Here is a 12,529-nt window from a genome sequence, read left to right as displayed (position 1 = left end):
TAAAGCTCAAAATAATTAATTGGTTTGAGTAGGGAAAACTCAAATTAAACAAATTAGTTCAATCAAATTAACTTTTATGAGTATTTAGAACTTTATTTTCTTTTGTGTTCACGAAACTGACACATTTTAAGTAATCTGGATTGTTTCTCTTTTTTTTGAGTTGAATGAACTTGTTTCTTTTAATTTAGACAAACTTAAATTTACCTGAAACTGGGCTGAGATTTCTATTTCCCAGTATGCCATGGCAATCGAAAGGGAGAATAAATGCTAAAATTAGGTATTATATAATGTTTTTTTTTTTTTTTGTGCAAGATTAATGTTAAGTGGGGTATTTTAGTAGTGTTTAATACTTTGCTATCCCAATTTACAAGAGTTTCTGTTATGTGTTTTTTTTTTGGGAGGTTACCATCATGGTGACGAGTGGAGCATGGGCTTAGTTTGAGAACAGGTATTTCATAAATGTTCTATATTGCTGTACTCTTTCAGCAATTGCTATGCTATGCTATGCTAATGTTATCAAAGCATTGTGTTACCAATTAGCATTTGTTGAATTAGCTTGTTATAGTTAGCTAAATTTTCTCTGCTAAAAAAAAAAAAAGTTAAGATGCTGGCCTCGTGGGCAGCGCACCGACGTATTGCGCCATTGCGCTACGGGCGACCCGAGTTTGAGTCCCGGCTCGCGGACCTTTCCCGATCCTGTCCCCCTTCTCTTGCTCCCACTTTGCTTTTTGTCTGCTTACTGTCCTATCATAGTTAAGGCAAAAACACCAAAAATAAAATCTACATAAGTTAAGATTACATGATAATTTTAAGTTTAATGCATAAATTTACTTACTCAAAAATTTAAAGTTAAGAGCAATTAAAATGTAGGAGTACAAAATTGGTATCTGCCAGTTCTGCTTACTTAAACTTTGAATTTCTTAACTTAAAAAAAATGATGTAACTGATTACCTCAATTTTTTTGAGTTTTGCCAACTTATTTAGGTTTACAGTGTTGACTTCCAAAATCATTTTTAGTCCATACAATGGAAGACAATGAGACCCGAAAACAACCTTACTTTTTATGTTTTTTAAAAAAGTATAAAAGATAAGATAAAATAAATTCTCCATTTAAAGGCTTAAAGCAAACCAGTGTAAAGTACAGGTTAAAGATTCTGAAAAGAGTGAAAGATAAGAAAGTTTTCTGCGAGAGAGAAGGCAGACGTGAGTCAGAGAGAGGGCTCTATTTGTTCTAGGGTGCATGATCAAGCCTGTGCTATTTCAGAACTCTTCATCTCCACCTGAACTCATAGCTCCTCTTCCACAGCAAGAAGCTTCATTTTTTTGTTTCGTTATCGGCCTGGGCAGGCTTCATTCTCATCACACAGGAGGAAGGAATCTGATTCGAGAAGCACATATTTTTTCTCCAAGCCTCATTAAAGGGAGGGTGAAGCTACTTCACACTCCCTCTGCTGTTCACCCCTTCCGTCGCCAAAAACCCTCTCATCTGAAAAAATACTAGGATGGAAGGAGAAGGATAAGATACGGCAGCGATCGTGCCAGGCAGGATGGATCCGTCTGCCAAAAGGGGTCCAGCATCAAAGAGACCCATGAGGAGAACACTAACTCCTGCCAACAAAAGATGGAGATGGAGAAAGAGAGAGAGGGAGATCTCTTTGAAAGGTAACCATACAATAACATTATTAAGACTGCAGACCAGGGAGACCACTGGCTACTTTCAGCCTTTGAGTGTAAGCACACACTCGCTCCTCTCCGCCATGGGAGGTTGTGTCAGGATGTGGATGCGGGTTCTTTTATCTCAACTTGTCAGTCATACTACTGCTGTCCTTCAGAGTTCAACACCCTCATCTGTGAAATACTGAAGGGGGCGTGGCATTCAATTACTGTATGCTAATTCAGCCTCGTTTTCAATCATGGCCACAGCATTTATTAAGTGAATTAGCCAGTCTGGACAAATTATCATAAAAAACTTTGTGCTCATGTTTAATAATGTCCATAGTGAAAAAGATATTAAAGGCACCAAAATCAATGAGGGTAGTCAAGCAAGGCATATAATTAAAAAGAGGTGAATGACGAACTTGGAAAGAAATGTATATAAGATTTTTTTGCCAGGTACGTGATTCTGATTTAATCGTGATCTCAACATACCAAATGTTTTTGTAGATCAGAAATTATTTTTTTTATACATACATAATTATTTATTATTTATTTATTAAAACCTTAGAGTTACAGTCTGTTTAATATGTTGTACTGTCTTAAAGGGTTAGTTCACCCAAAAATGAAAATTCTGTCAGTAAGTACTCACCCTCAGGTCATTCCAAACTGGTAAGACTTTCATTCATTTTCAGAACACAAATTAAGATATTTTTGATGAAATTCGTGAGCTCTCTGGCTCCTTCATAGACAGCAATTTAACCACCACTTTCAAAGTCCAGAAAGGTACTAAAGACATCATTAAAATAGTCAACGTGACTGCAGTGGTTCAACCTTCATTTTATGAAGCAACGAGAATACTTTTTGTGCATAAAACCAAAACAAAAATAACAAATTCATTCAATAATATCTTCTCTTCTGTGTCATTCTCCTACACTGTTTACATTCAGTGCTTCCAGGTTCTACATCAGAACACCGACTCATTATTGGCTGTCTATGGAGGAATCAAGCAGCTCTCGGATTTCATCAAAAATATTTTAATTTGTGTTCAGAGGATGAACGAAGGTCTTACGGGTGTGGAACGACATAAGGGTGAGTAGTTATTAATGACAGAATTTTCATTTTTGGGTGAACTAACTCTTTAAGGTCTAATTTTAAGTATGTTTTGCATATTGCATTTTGTATGCATGTTTTTTATTCACTGGAAATTTTTGGGAAGCATGATGACTGAACAGTATTCCCAGGTACACAACAGTACAACCCATTAAACAGACTGTACATTGCATTTTCATTCACATAGAAATTAAATATGACATCTAACCCTGACCAAAGTCCACTGTTAATGATGCATTTTGCATTTTTTTAGGTCCGTGTCCAGTTTCTGAGATGCTTTTTCATATTTCTGATACGGGAAATTCATAAGGCTTCAGAAAATCATAATTCAAAGACTTGTTTCCCCCCTGGAAGCATAAAATCCTGATTCATCAAAACTAAATGAGCTGATCCCAGACGTCTCATGGATCTGAGGCAGAACTGACGGAAGAGCAAAGTTGAGGTGTGAGCGATGCAGACAGAGTGAGAGGGAGGAATAATGCCAATCAGATCGTAAAAATCTTGTAACCTCCTGCTGCTTCCTTCTCGCAGCTGTCAATTTCACTTACCACCAAGAAAGAGACAGTGTATGCGTATGACAGGGAGCTGTTTGTACTGCCAGATAATTGGCCAGTAACCCCCGGGACCATAATGATCAAAGAGGGACTTCTGCAGTGGTCACAAAGTTAAGGTTGTTTTCTGTTATGAGGAGTCAAAACCCTTTCTCTGATTCATTCACTTGTGCTGACACCAACCACAGACCGGTGATGGACAATAATTGAATGCTCTCAGTTCAGGTTTGTCACGAATGACTCTTATTGTATTCACAACCCACATGTCACAATTAAAGCTTCTCAAGATCACTTCACATCCATTTGGTCGAAGCTCTTCAGCTTTGAAACGTTCACTCTTGAATCGCTAAATAATGAAACCTTAAAATAGGCGATATTTTAATGGCATTTTGAGTCATTTTTACTCTTTTTTTTTTTTTTTTTATCAAATGCAGCTTTTAAGGTGTTGTTGAAGGAGTATGCAGTTATCCAATAATTCGACATTCAAAATTGCGAGTTTAAAAAAGCGGACAGTCTGGTTTTTATGTTAAGGTAATTGTCGAAAGCAATTGTTTTAATGGCTTTTTCAACCTTTCTTCTAATGGCTGACTACATTTTCTGGTTGAAGTCACATAACTGCACAACAAAAGGAAGTCTTTGCCTGCACTGTGAATCCCTATTGTTAAAATATCCCATTAAGCATCTAAAGGTGACTTTTCTTTTCACAGAAATGACACATAGAAGCGCACAGAGAGGCCGGAGAGAGAGAGTATAAGGGCTATTGATTGACTGTATTCGCCTCCATCTCGCTTCTGTTGTCCACTTCCTTTTTGTTCGGCTGTAGTGATCATCCTTCCCCTCTATCTCTTTCTCTGCGGGCATGTTTTGCTCATTTAACTTCATTACAGTGGCTGACAGCCAGAAAGTCAACAAAACAGCGCACAGCCTGGTATGATCACCTGCAGACCCCCGTCCCTCCTCCCACGGGCTCATCTCGGCCCCTCCTGGGTTATTCAGGCCCGTTTCCCTGCAGTCCATTGCTCAATTGCATTGATAACAGTCTGACAGGCCACAGCAGAAGCCAGGAAACATTGTCCCTCCTTCTCTCCGGCAAACCCGTTCAGCAAGGTCACCGATCCCCAACTGACAGCCAAACTGCCAGCTACAAACTGCCTCCAAATGAAAGAATTTCTCTGAAGTGTCGAGCATGCCTGTCTGCCAGCCTCTTTCTGAAAGGAGGAAAGGAAGCAGGCCACCGCGGAGAAAAAGTCCAGGCATCCTTCCAGCAGAATTCAGTATCAACAAAGCAACATTTCTACCCTCATAAAGAACCTCCCTGAGTCAACATTTGCACAAAACTGAACGTCCGATCCATACGTACCCGCGGGACTAGGGTGAATGTCAACGTTATGGTTATGAGTTATTTATAAGATCACATAATACCTTATTCATTAAACATGAAGTCGTCAATCTGGAATGAGGAATTGAGAAACTGCAGTTCCATATTAAGGCCCTGACATAAACCATACGCTGAGTGATTTACACCTCAGCAGGTTTACAAATAGATGGACTAGGGCATGCTGGGATTGAGGACTGCATTTTTCGAAGGTATTTTCAGATGTTTTTGTTTAGCTGTATTAAAAATGCATGAAAAACTTGAGGAGCGGCTTTAAGACTTGTTTCGTGACTGAGAAGTTGCCGTTTTTAAATTTAGAGATGCTGTTACTGCAGGTCTCACTTTTAGACTATGGGATGAATTCATAGCCGTCTGTTCAGTCATCAAATATTTATTTTATATTTGCTGTAAGGGTCACAATGGAAGCAAAATGGTATGTTTAATAACAATGTTTTATAATGTCATCTGATTTAGTTAATATGTGCATGCAGCACATAACTGTATGAATTTGGCAGTTAGTATTAAAGCAGTTGGTTTTGCTTCAAACTAACTAGTACTATTTGCAGGACTGTTTCCTTGCATGGAGCGATCTGAGTTAGGAAATATGTGAGTAGTACATTAAATATTTTTTGACTAGTTGTTTTAGTGCTGTAAGTCTGATTCATTCTAGTGAATCAGTTCATCCTAAATGACTCTTTCTCCCTCATTGGTAGCACTGAAAGTCTAATTCATTGTAGTGAATTGATTCATCCTTAATGATTCTCTCATATGTAGAATTGGAAAGTCTGATTCATTCTAGTGAATCAGTTCATTCTAAATTTCTCTCTCTCTCATATGTAGTATTAAAAAATCTGATTCATTCTAGTGAATCGTTCATCCTAAATTACTCTCTCTTAGTTGGAGTATTGGAATGAATCAATTTGTTCAAAATGGTTCTCTCACTCATATCTAGCACTGAATCAGACTTTTTATTCCTATTTGGACAGTTTTCTAAAGGAACAGACTGACAGAATTACAGTTATTAAAATTAGGGTGTATTCTAATTCTAGTTGCATTATGTGTAAATTCATCAGTTCAAGTCTGATGTTTTCATCCATGAGGGTATAAACTGCAGCATCAAATCAGCCTTCCCAAACTAAAATTCATTGAGCATTTATATCACAAAACCTTGATGCTGATTATATATATATATACAAAAGTTATGGATGCTATGCATCAAGTACTATTATTATTCATAATAAAGATCATTTGAATTTGAATAGGTCATTAATACAGTAATGGTATGTGACGGACTCACACTTTCCTGTGATGGAGGGGGTGATTGGTCGATCATGACAGGACAATGACACATTGCGGACTCTCTTTCTCTTTCATTAATCACGCTTTATCAGCATGAAGAGAGAACAGATCAGGCCTCTTCACAGAATGCAGGGGCTGCCTGGCAACCTGGTGATACTCCGTCATAAATAACAACCCACTGTGTCTCTGTTTCATAAGCAATTTCAGCCTTGTGGCTCTATTTTTGTTTGCCTCCCAGTACGACTGGCTGTCGGATAAACACTGTAAATTTGGGAGAATGCGAGATGCAGGGGCTATTCTGAGCTGCAGGCTTCTTCGTGTTGATGTTACAACATTCAGGCTTTACACCAGAGAGGTCTCTGCAGGGGGTCGATGGCAGGCTCACACAGGATTCATAACAAGTTAACATGCCCCAAGAAAAGAGAGCAGATCAAGCAACTGTGAGCCAGAGTGGTGTTTGTGGGTAGAAAATTAGGAATTATTCATACAGAGATAACATGTAATCTAAGACATTTCATGTAATTATAAAATACAGTAGAAACTTAGATTGACCTGAGGAACTGAAATTTGAGATTCAGCTTTCAAATTTGGATGAGTTGCTTTGCACACATTACACCGATTAAACCAAAATAAATGGGCCAGAGACTTACAGAATTACAAATTATATTCTTTCTCTGTGAGTCACTGAAAATTCAGATTTTCCCAGTTGATGTCAGGACTTTCTATTTGAGAAGATGATCTCTAAATTTTGGAAGTGTTAAATTTCAAATATTTACTCATATTTTAAAGTATGTCTTCTAAAATGTTGCAAAGTAAAATACCAGTTACAGTGTTTGAATAGAGAATGTAGAATCTTCATTTTAGAATGATAAAGGTAAAAATCTTTGTTATTTATGGTGGTTCATACACTTTAAATGCTACATTACCAGTATTTAGTGAGCCTGATGAATTTTAAGTGAACATTTCAGTTCAAAAGTGAACTTTTCACCACAGTTCACCACTGTTTATATATAGGGCCTAAAACTAACTTTTTGCCACATCTGCCAATGGCCGGTGACTTGAAGTGTCATTAAACCCCCCGTTTTAACCTGGTCGTTCACACCTCTGAGTTGAAAAAGTCTCAAGAAATGGGTGTGTAAAGCTGTGGAAAAGTGGAAGAGTAGAGGGTGGGATAAGGGGAGAAAAGAACCAATAAAACACTACAACACACTCATTATACAGACACATGAATATTAAGATATGACCACGGAGAAAAAAAAAACACACACAAAAGAGTTGCCACCTTGTTGCATTTTAAAAATCTAACCCTATATGACAACAAACTCTCAAGAATGAAGGAGAAACGCAGAAGAACATTTAAAAGTCTAATAATATTCTCATTACATTGACAAGCGCTATCCCGCTAGAAATTTTATGTTCCCAGAACATTCTCAGAACATCCCCACTGGTGTCAAGGTCATTGCCTAGTAATGTTCCCAGAACGTTCAGAGACGGTCACGATGTGGAGTTCTTTTAAGGTTTGGGGGATGTTATTTGGCAGACCTTCACAAAACATTCAAGACATTCTCTGAACGTTTAGGGAACCATATTTTATTTGGAAATGTTCTCCCTGCTGCCCTTGTCAAAAAATTGAATTGAAAATTAGAGCTAAATTGACTAATAAAAACGGCTGTTCAAACAAAAACTAATTTTTCTTAAATGTCTTACAAAAAAAAAAAAAAAAACTAAAATTATTATGAAACCTCTTTTTTTTTAAAATGCAAATCACTTGCAGTAAATCATTAGCTGATTACAGTACATGCATGAGCTGATGTAACTGCTGTATCACTGCATCAACAACTACACATTTACTGCAGCCTTTAAATAAAGCAACATGCAACAGAATGTCAGTGTTTCTGGATCATCACTGACTGAAGCACAGGCTCTACTCTTCAGCACAATGGTAACCTCACAAAACTCAGATAACAAACAGAACATCTTTTTTTTTTAATATAAAATCCCATCTTTTCAAATTTTGAAAGTTATTATTGTGCAGACATTACTTGGTTAAGATCATGTAGAATCACACAGACATCAAGATTTTGCATATGAACCTCAACAATGGTGACAAAATTTTCAGATAAACAGATTAACTCTGAGCATCACAAAACAAGCTACTAAAGTCACAAAAAAAGATTTTTGTTTATTGTCACCATTGCTGAGGTTCATACTCTGATTCATGATGTCTGTGTAAGTCTATAAAACACTGCTCAAAACTCTGTATAATGAATTAAAAAAAATAAATAAAATGTTAACTGTTAGTTAGTGCAAAACTAACAGTTAATACCCTCAGAGTTTAGACTCTGGAATGAATCTCAGCAATCCATGACGACTGAATTAACATCTGATCAGAAATTCTCTTGCAATTTTTGCTGTCACAAGCATGTTTTGGAAACACAGTTAAAACAACCAGAGAAAATCTAATGTGAAAATATCAAGAATCAAGAGCCCATCTGAAGCAAACGCTCACCTCCATAACGGTGACTTCAAACTTTATTATTTTCTATAAAACACCAATGTAGAAGGTGACGTTCTCATGACCTTGTGCAACGTTGCCTAAAAGTTTTCTAAAGGTGACGAAAATTCTGAACCTTTACAGAACATTAGGGACATTCCTAAAATGTCCTCTTTTGGTAATGAAAGTGCTGCAGTTCAAGGTTCCTTATATGACTTTAGGGGGGCATTCCAATTTGGTTAATTTTATGGTCACATAAGAACGTTACAAAGAGGATATTTGGGACATTAACAGAACGTTCCCACACGGTCCTCTGTTGGTTATTTAATAACGTTCCCGATTTGAGTTTAGGGGGACGTTCTATTTTGGTTATTTTATGGTCGCGCGAGAACGTTACAAAGAGGACATTTGGGAAGTTAACAGAACATCCTAGTAATAGTCCCCTAAACATTCCCAGAATGTCCTGAATGTTCCCTGAAGGTCCACCAAATAACATCCCCCAACCCTTAAAAGAACTCCACATCGTGACCGTCTCTGAACGTACTGGGAACATTACTAGACAATGTCCTTAACACCAGTGGGGACGTTCTGAGAATGTTCTGGGAACGTAAAATTTCTAGCGGGGTAACCTGTCGCCTTGTAATGTTCCCAGAACGTAGAGTGTGAGTTTTGGAGGCGGAGCAATGAGCGAGGGGTGGATTTGTTTGGGTTGATTTCAAATATCAACAATGTCCAACAGCGTAGTTGAAAAAATGGATACCCCATCTTTAAGAAATTAAATATTTTTTACAGGGCATAAAACTATTTTTGCAAAAACAGACACATATGACACCAAAATACCAGTAAACAGTGAAAAGTTCCAGTAGAAAAGAAAAAATTCACTTTTCAGGTACATAAATTTAATAAAGTAATCAAATGTAAAATAACCCTGCATATTCATCGCTGTTTTAATTAAACAGAGATTAATCCTTATTAAAGTTACAAAAGTGATTCAGTCAAGAGCAGTGAGTGATTTTGTCTTTGTCTTTTGTTGTTTGATTAATAAGATTAAAAAACAAGAGATCCGCACATGAAAAATAGGCTAAAAAAGCTCAAAACAATTTATTGTCCAGAGGCCACAAATAAAGTGCAAAAGTGCAGAAAGTGCAAAGAGTGTGCGGATCTCTTTTGTTTTTTGATCTTTAAGCTATTTTTGGATCTACGCACCACCAGAAGTTTGTATATCAGCATTCGTTTGGACTTACGTCTGGCCCTACGCTTTTTCAGTCTCCTCAGGAAAAATAATAAGTCAATGCTTTTGCACTCTCTCCCAGATGTTTTGCGTTCCCCTGAGAAACTTTGCGTTCACTCGCAAAACGTTTTGCATTCGCATGGGAAACTTTGCGTTCGCTTGCAAAAACTTTTGAACTCTTTGCAAGCGAACGCAAAGTTTCTTGGCAGAAAGCAAAAGTCTTTACGAGGGGATGCAAACAATTTGTGAGAGAACGCAAAAGCATTGACAAATATTTTCCTCCATCTCATATTTTTTTCCTTCACCATGTCCCTTTAGTGGCTCCGTACTACACAGTGCATGAGTAACACGCTTGAATATTTAAATTGGCAAGGCTTAAACTTTCATGGCGATGCAGCATCGGCCCGTTAACTGTTGCGAGGGTTGTTCACTATTTTTTCACATTCATTCTCACAACATTGCATTGTTAGAATTCATGAAAATGTTACCTGGCGATTGAAACCGATTCATTTACTCACCAACAGAGATTTTACTTGCATTTAGGCCCACATCTGCCACGCGTGTTATGATGATCTGGGCAGACAGCTCCTGTTTGCCAGATCTGAGCCACAAGCAGGCCAAAGCAATGCCACATGTCAGCCAAGAGCAAAGAAATAACCTAGAACTGGACCTTAAGTCTGGGACACACTAGATGATTTTCAAATCTTAATCGATTTTAAAACTGTGGAAGACCACAGACATAATGACAGTTTCAACCGATTTTTAGCATTATAATCCTCTGAACGCACACACTAGATGATTTGACCAGACTGCAAGACCACACCTGTCGATTGCAGGAACAATTTCACAGTGAGACGAGATCTCACAGAAACTCGCGAGATCAAAAGTGACTAGAGAATCATGAGACAATCAACGTTGTCAGCAGGCTCTCCTGTCACGTGTTCTGCTTTACAGTAAAAAAACAAGATAGAAAAAAAAAGAATATGGATGACGATCTTTCTCAGTACTCCATTTTCGTGGCTGGCAAGTTTCAGCTAAAGAAGCATGCAACATCTGGTAGGTAAAGCTTGCTCGCTTTTATTGGCTATCGCGGGTATCACGTCAGAGGCAGTGATAACATGTCTGATATTTACGATTTGAGATTTTTGGACAAAAAAATCACTGAAGGAAAGAAGAGAACAGGAAAAAAGAGCAGAAACACAAGAGCTACAGCGTACTTCAGCCACAGCCTTAGATGAAATCAACTGAAGACATTAAATCTCTCCAGATCTCAGTAAAGGAGGATTAAACAACTCCACAAACAGCATAACAGCTTCACATATTACTAACCAGATTGGCTTTGTTTCTGTCATTCATCTACAGAAGTTTAACACTCATGTTTGTTTCATTTGAAGTCACCATAATGGTTGGTGATTGATTGATTTCCATTAGTTGGACTCTTATAATACATTTGTCTTCTCTGACTGCTTTTACAGTGTTTATCAAACACATTTGTTGATGGTTTTGTAATTATCATGAAAAAGTCTGAATTACTGATGTTATTTGAATGTAATGATTGTGTTACACTAATAACACATTTAAAGTACAAACCCTGTTTTATTACAACATGAGATAACACTGTATTGCAGTTACAAGTTAAAAGATTAAAAATAAAAAACACAAACAGAAAAATATAAACTCCATTGACAAACACAGATATGAGCAATCAGCATATGAATCTCAACAATGGTGACAACAAAATATTCAGATCAACTCTGGATATGACAAAAAGCTACTAAAAGACAAAACAAAAACCACAGCAAAAAAAATAAATAAAAATAAATAAATAAATAAAAGCAAATAGTTAGAATTAAATAAAATAATAGGACACTTCAGCTGCATAATTTATTCATGCTGTGATGCATGCTGGGAGTTTTGTACTACTGTTCCCAGCATGCATTGTGGCATGACACTTTTGATTGTCACCATTTTCGTGCTGATTCTTTGTGTGTCATCTTGGAATAGTTGTTGCGTGTTTTTTTTTTTTTTTTTTTGATTTTATAAAGGATTTCTGCAGTATAACGTGATCTCATGATTTTCTTATTTAGCGTTTTTGTGTTGTTTCCAATCTAAAATTTCTTAATTCCTGATGCTTTTTCTAGATAAGCAAAATGACATAAGATGTTTATGGGCTGTAACCCCTATTGTAGGAGAACAAAGGAACAAAACAGACCATCTTTGAAATCTCATAACGGAATAAAACCGACTGTCTTTGAAAACTCATAAAAGAACAAAGGAAAAAAACTGACCGTCTTTGAAATCTAATAACAGAACAAAACTGATTGACATGGAAAACCTAACCGTCATTGAGATCTCACAACCAAACAAAACCGACCGTCATTGAAATCTCATAACATAACAAAACTCAATGACAAAAGTGATTCATTGAAATCTCGTAATGAAATAAAACCGACTGTCTTTGAAAACTCGTAGAAGAACAAAGGAACAAAACCGACCTTTTTTGAAATCTCATAACAGAAAAACAACTGACATTGAAAACCCAACCATCATTGAGATCTCATGACCTAACAAAACCGATTCATTGAAATCTTGTAACAGAATAAAACTGACCATCTTTGAAAACTCGTAGAAGAACAAAGGAACAAAACTGACCTTCTTTGAAATCTAATAACAGAACAAAACTGATTGACATTGAAAACCCAACCGTCATTGAGATCTCATGACCTAACAAAACCGATTCATTGAAATCTCGTAACAGAATAAAACTGACCGTCTTTGAAAACTTGTAGAAGAACAAAGGAACAAAACTGACC

General features: G+C 37.0%; 1 long non-coding RNA gene across 1 annotated transcript; it reads left to right on the top strand.

The window, feature by feature from the left end:
* The first annotated feature begins 38 nt into the window (after window positions 1–38).
* Window positions 39–5,299, top strand: LOC127497256 (uncharacterized). Its single transcript, XR_007925491.1, has 3 exons — window positions 39–1,662; window positions 2,604–3,542; window positions 4,025–5,299. It is a non-coding gene; the product is annotated as an uncharacterized LOC127497256 (long non-coding RNA).
* Window positions 5,300–12,529: the final 7,230 nt, after the last annotated feature.

The sequence above is a fragment of the Ctenopharyngodon idella genome, chromosome 16, assembly GCF_019924925.1.
Source record: "Ctenopharyngodon idella isolate HZGC_01 chromosome 16, HZGC01, whole genome shotgun sequence".
Classification (NCBI taxonomy): Eukaryota; Metazoa; Chordata; class Actinopteri; order Cypriniformes; family Xenocyprididae; genus Ctenopharyngodon; species Ctenopharyngodon idella.
Note: the sequence above shows the minus strand (reverse complement) of the source record. Positions and strands in the feature narration are given on the sequence as shown.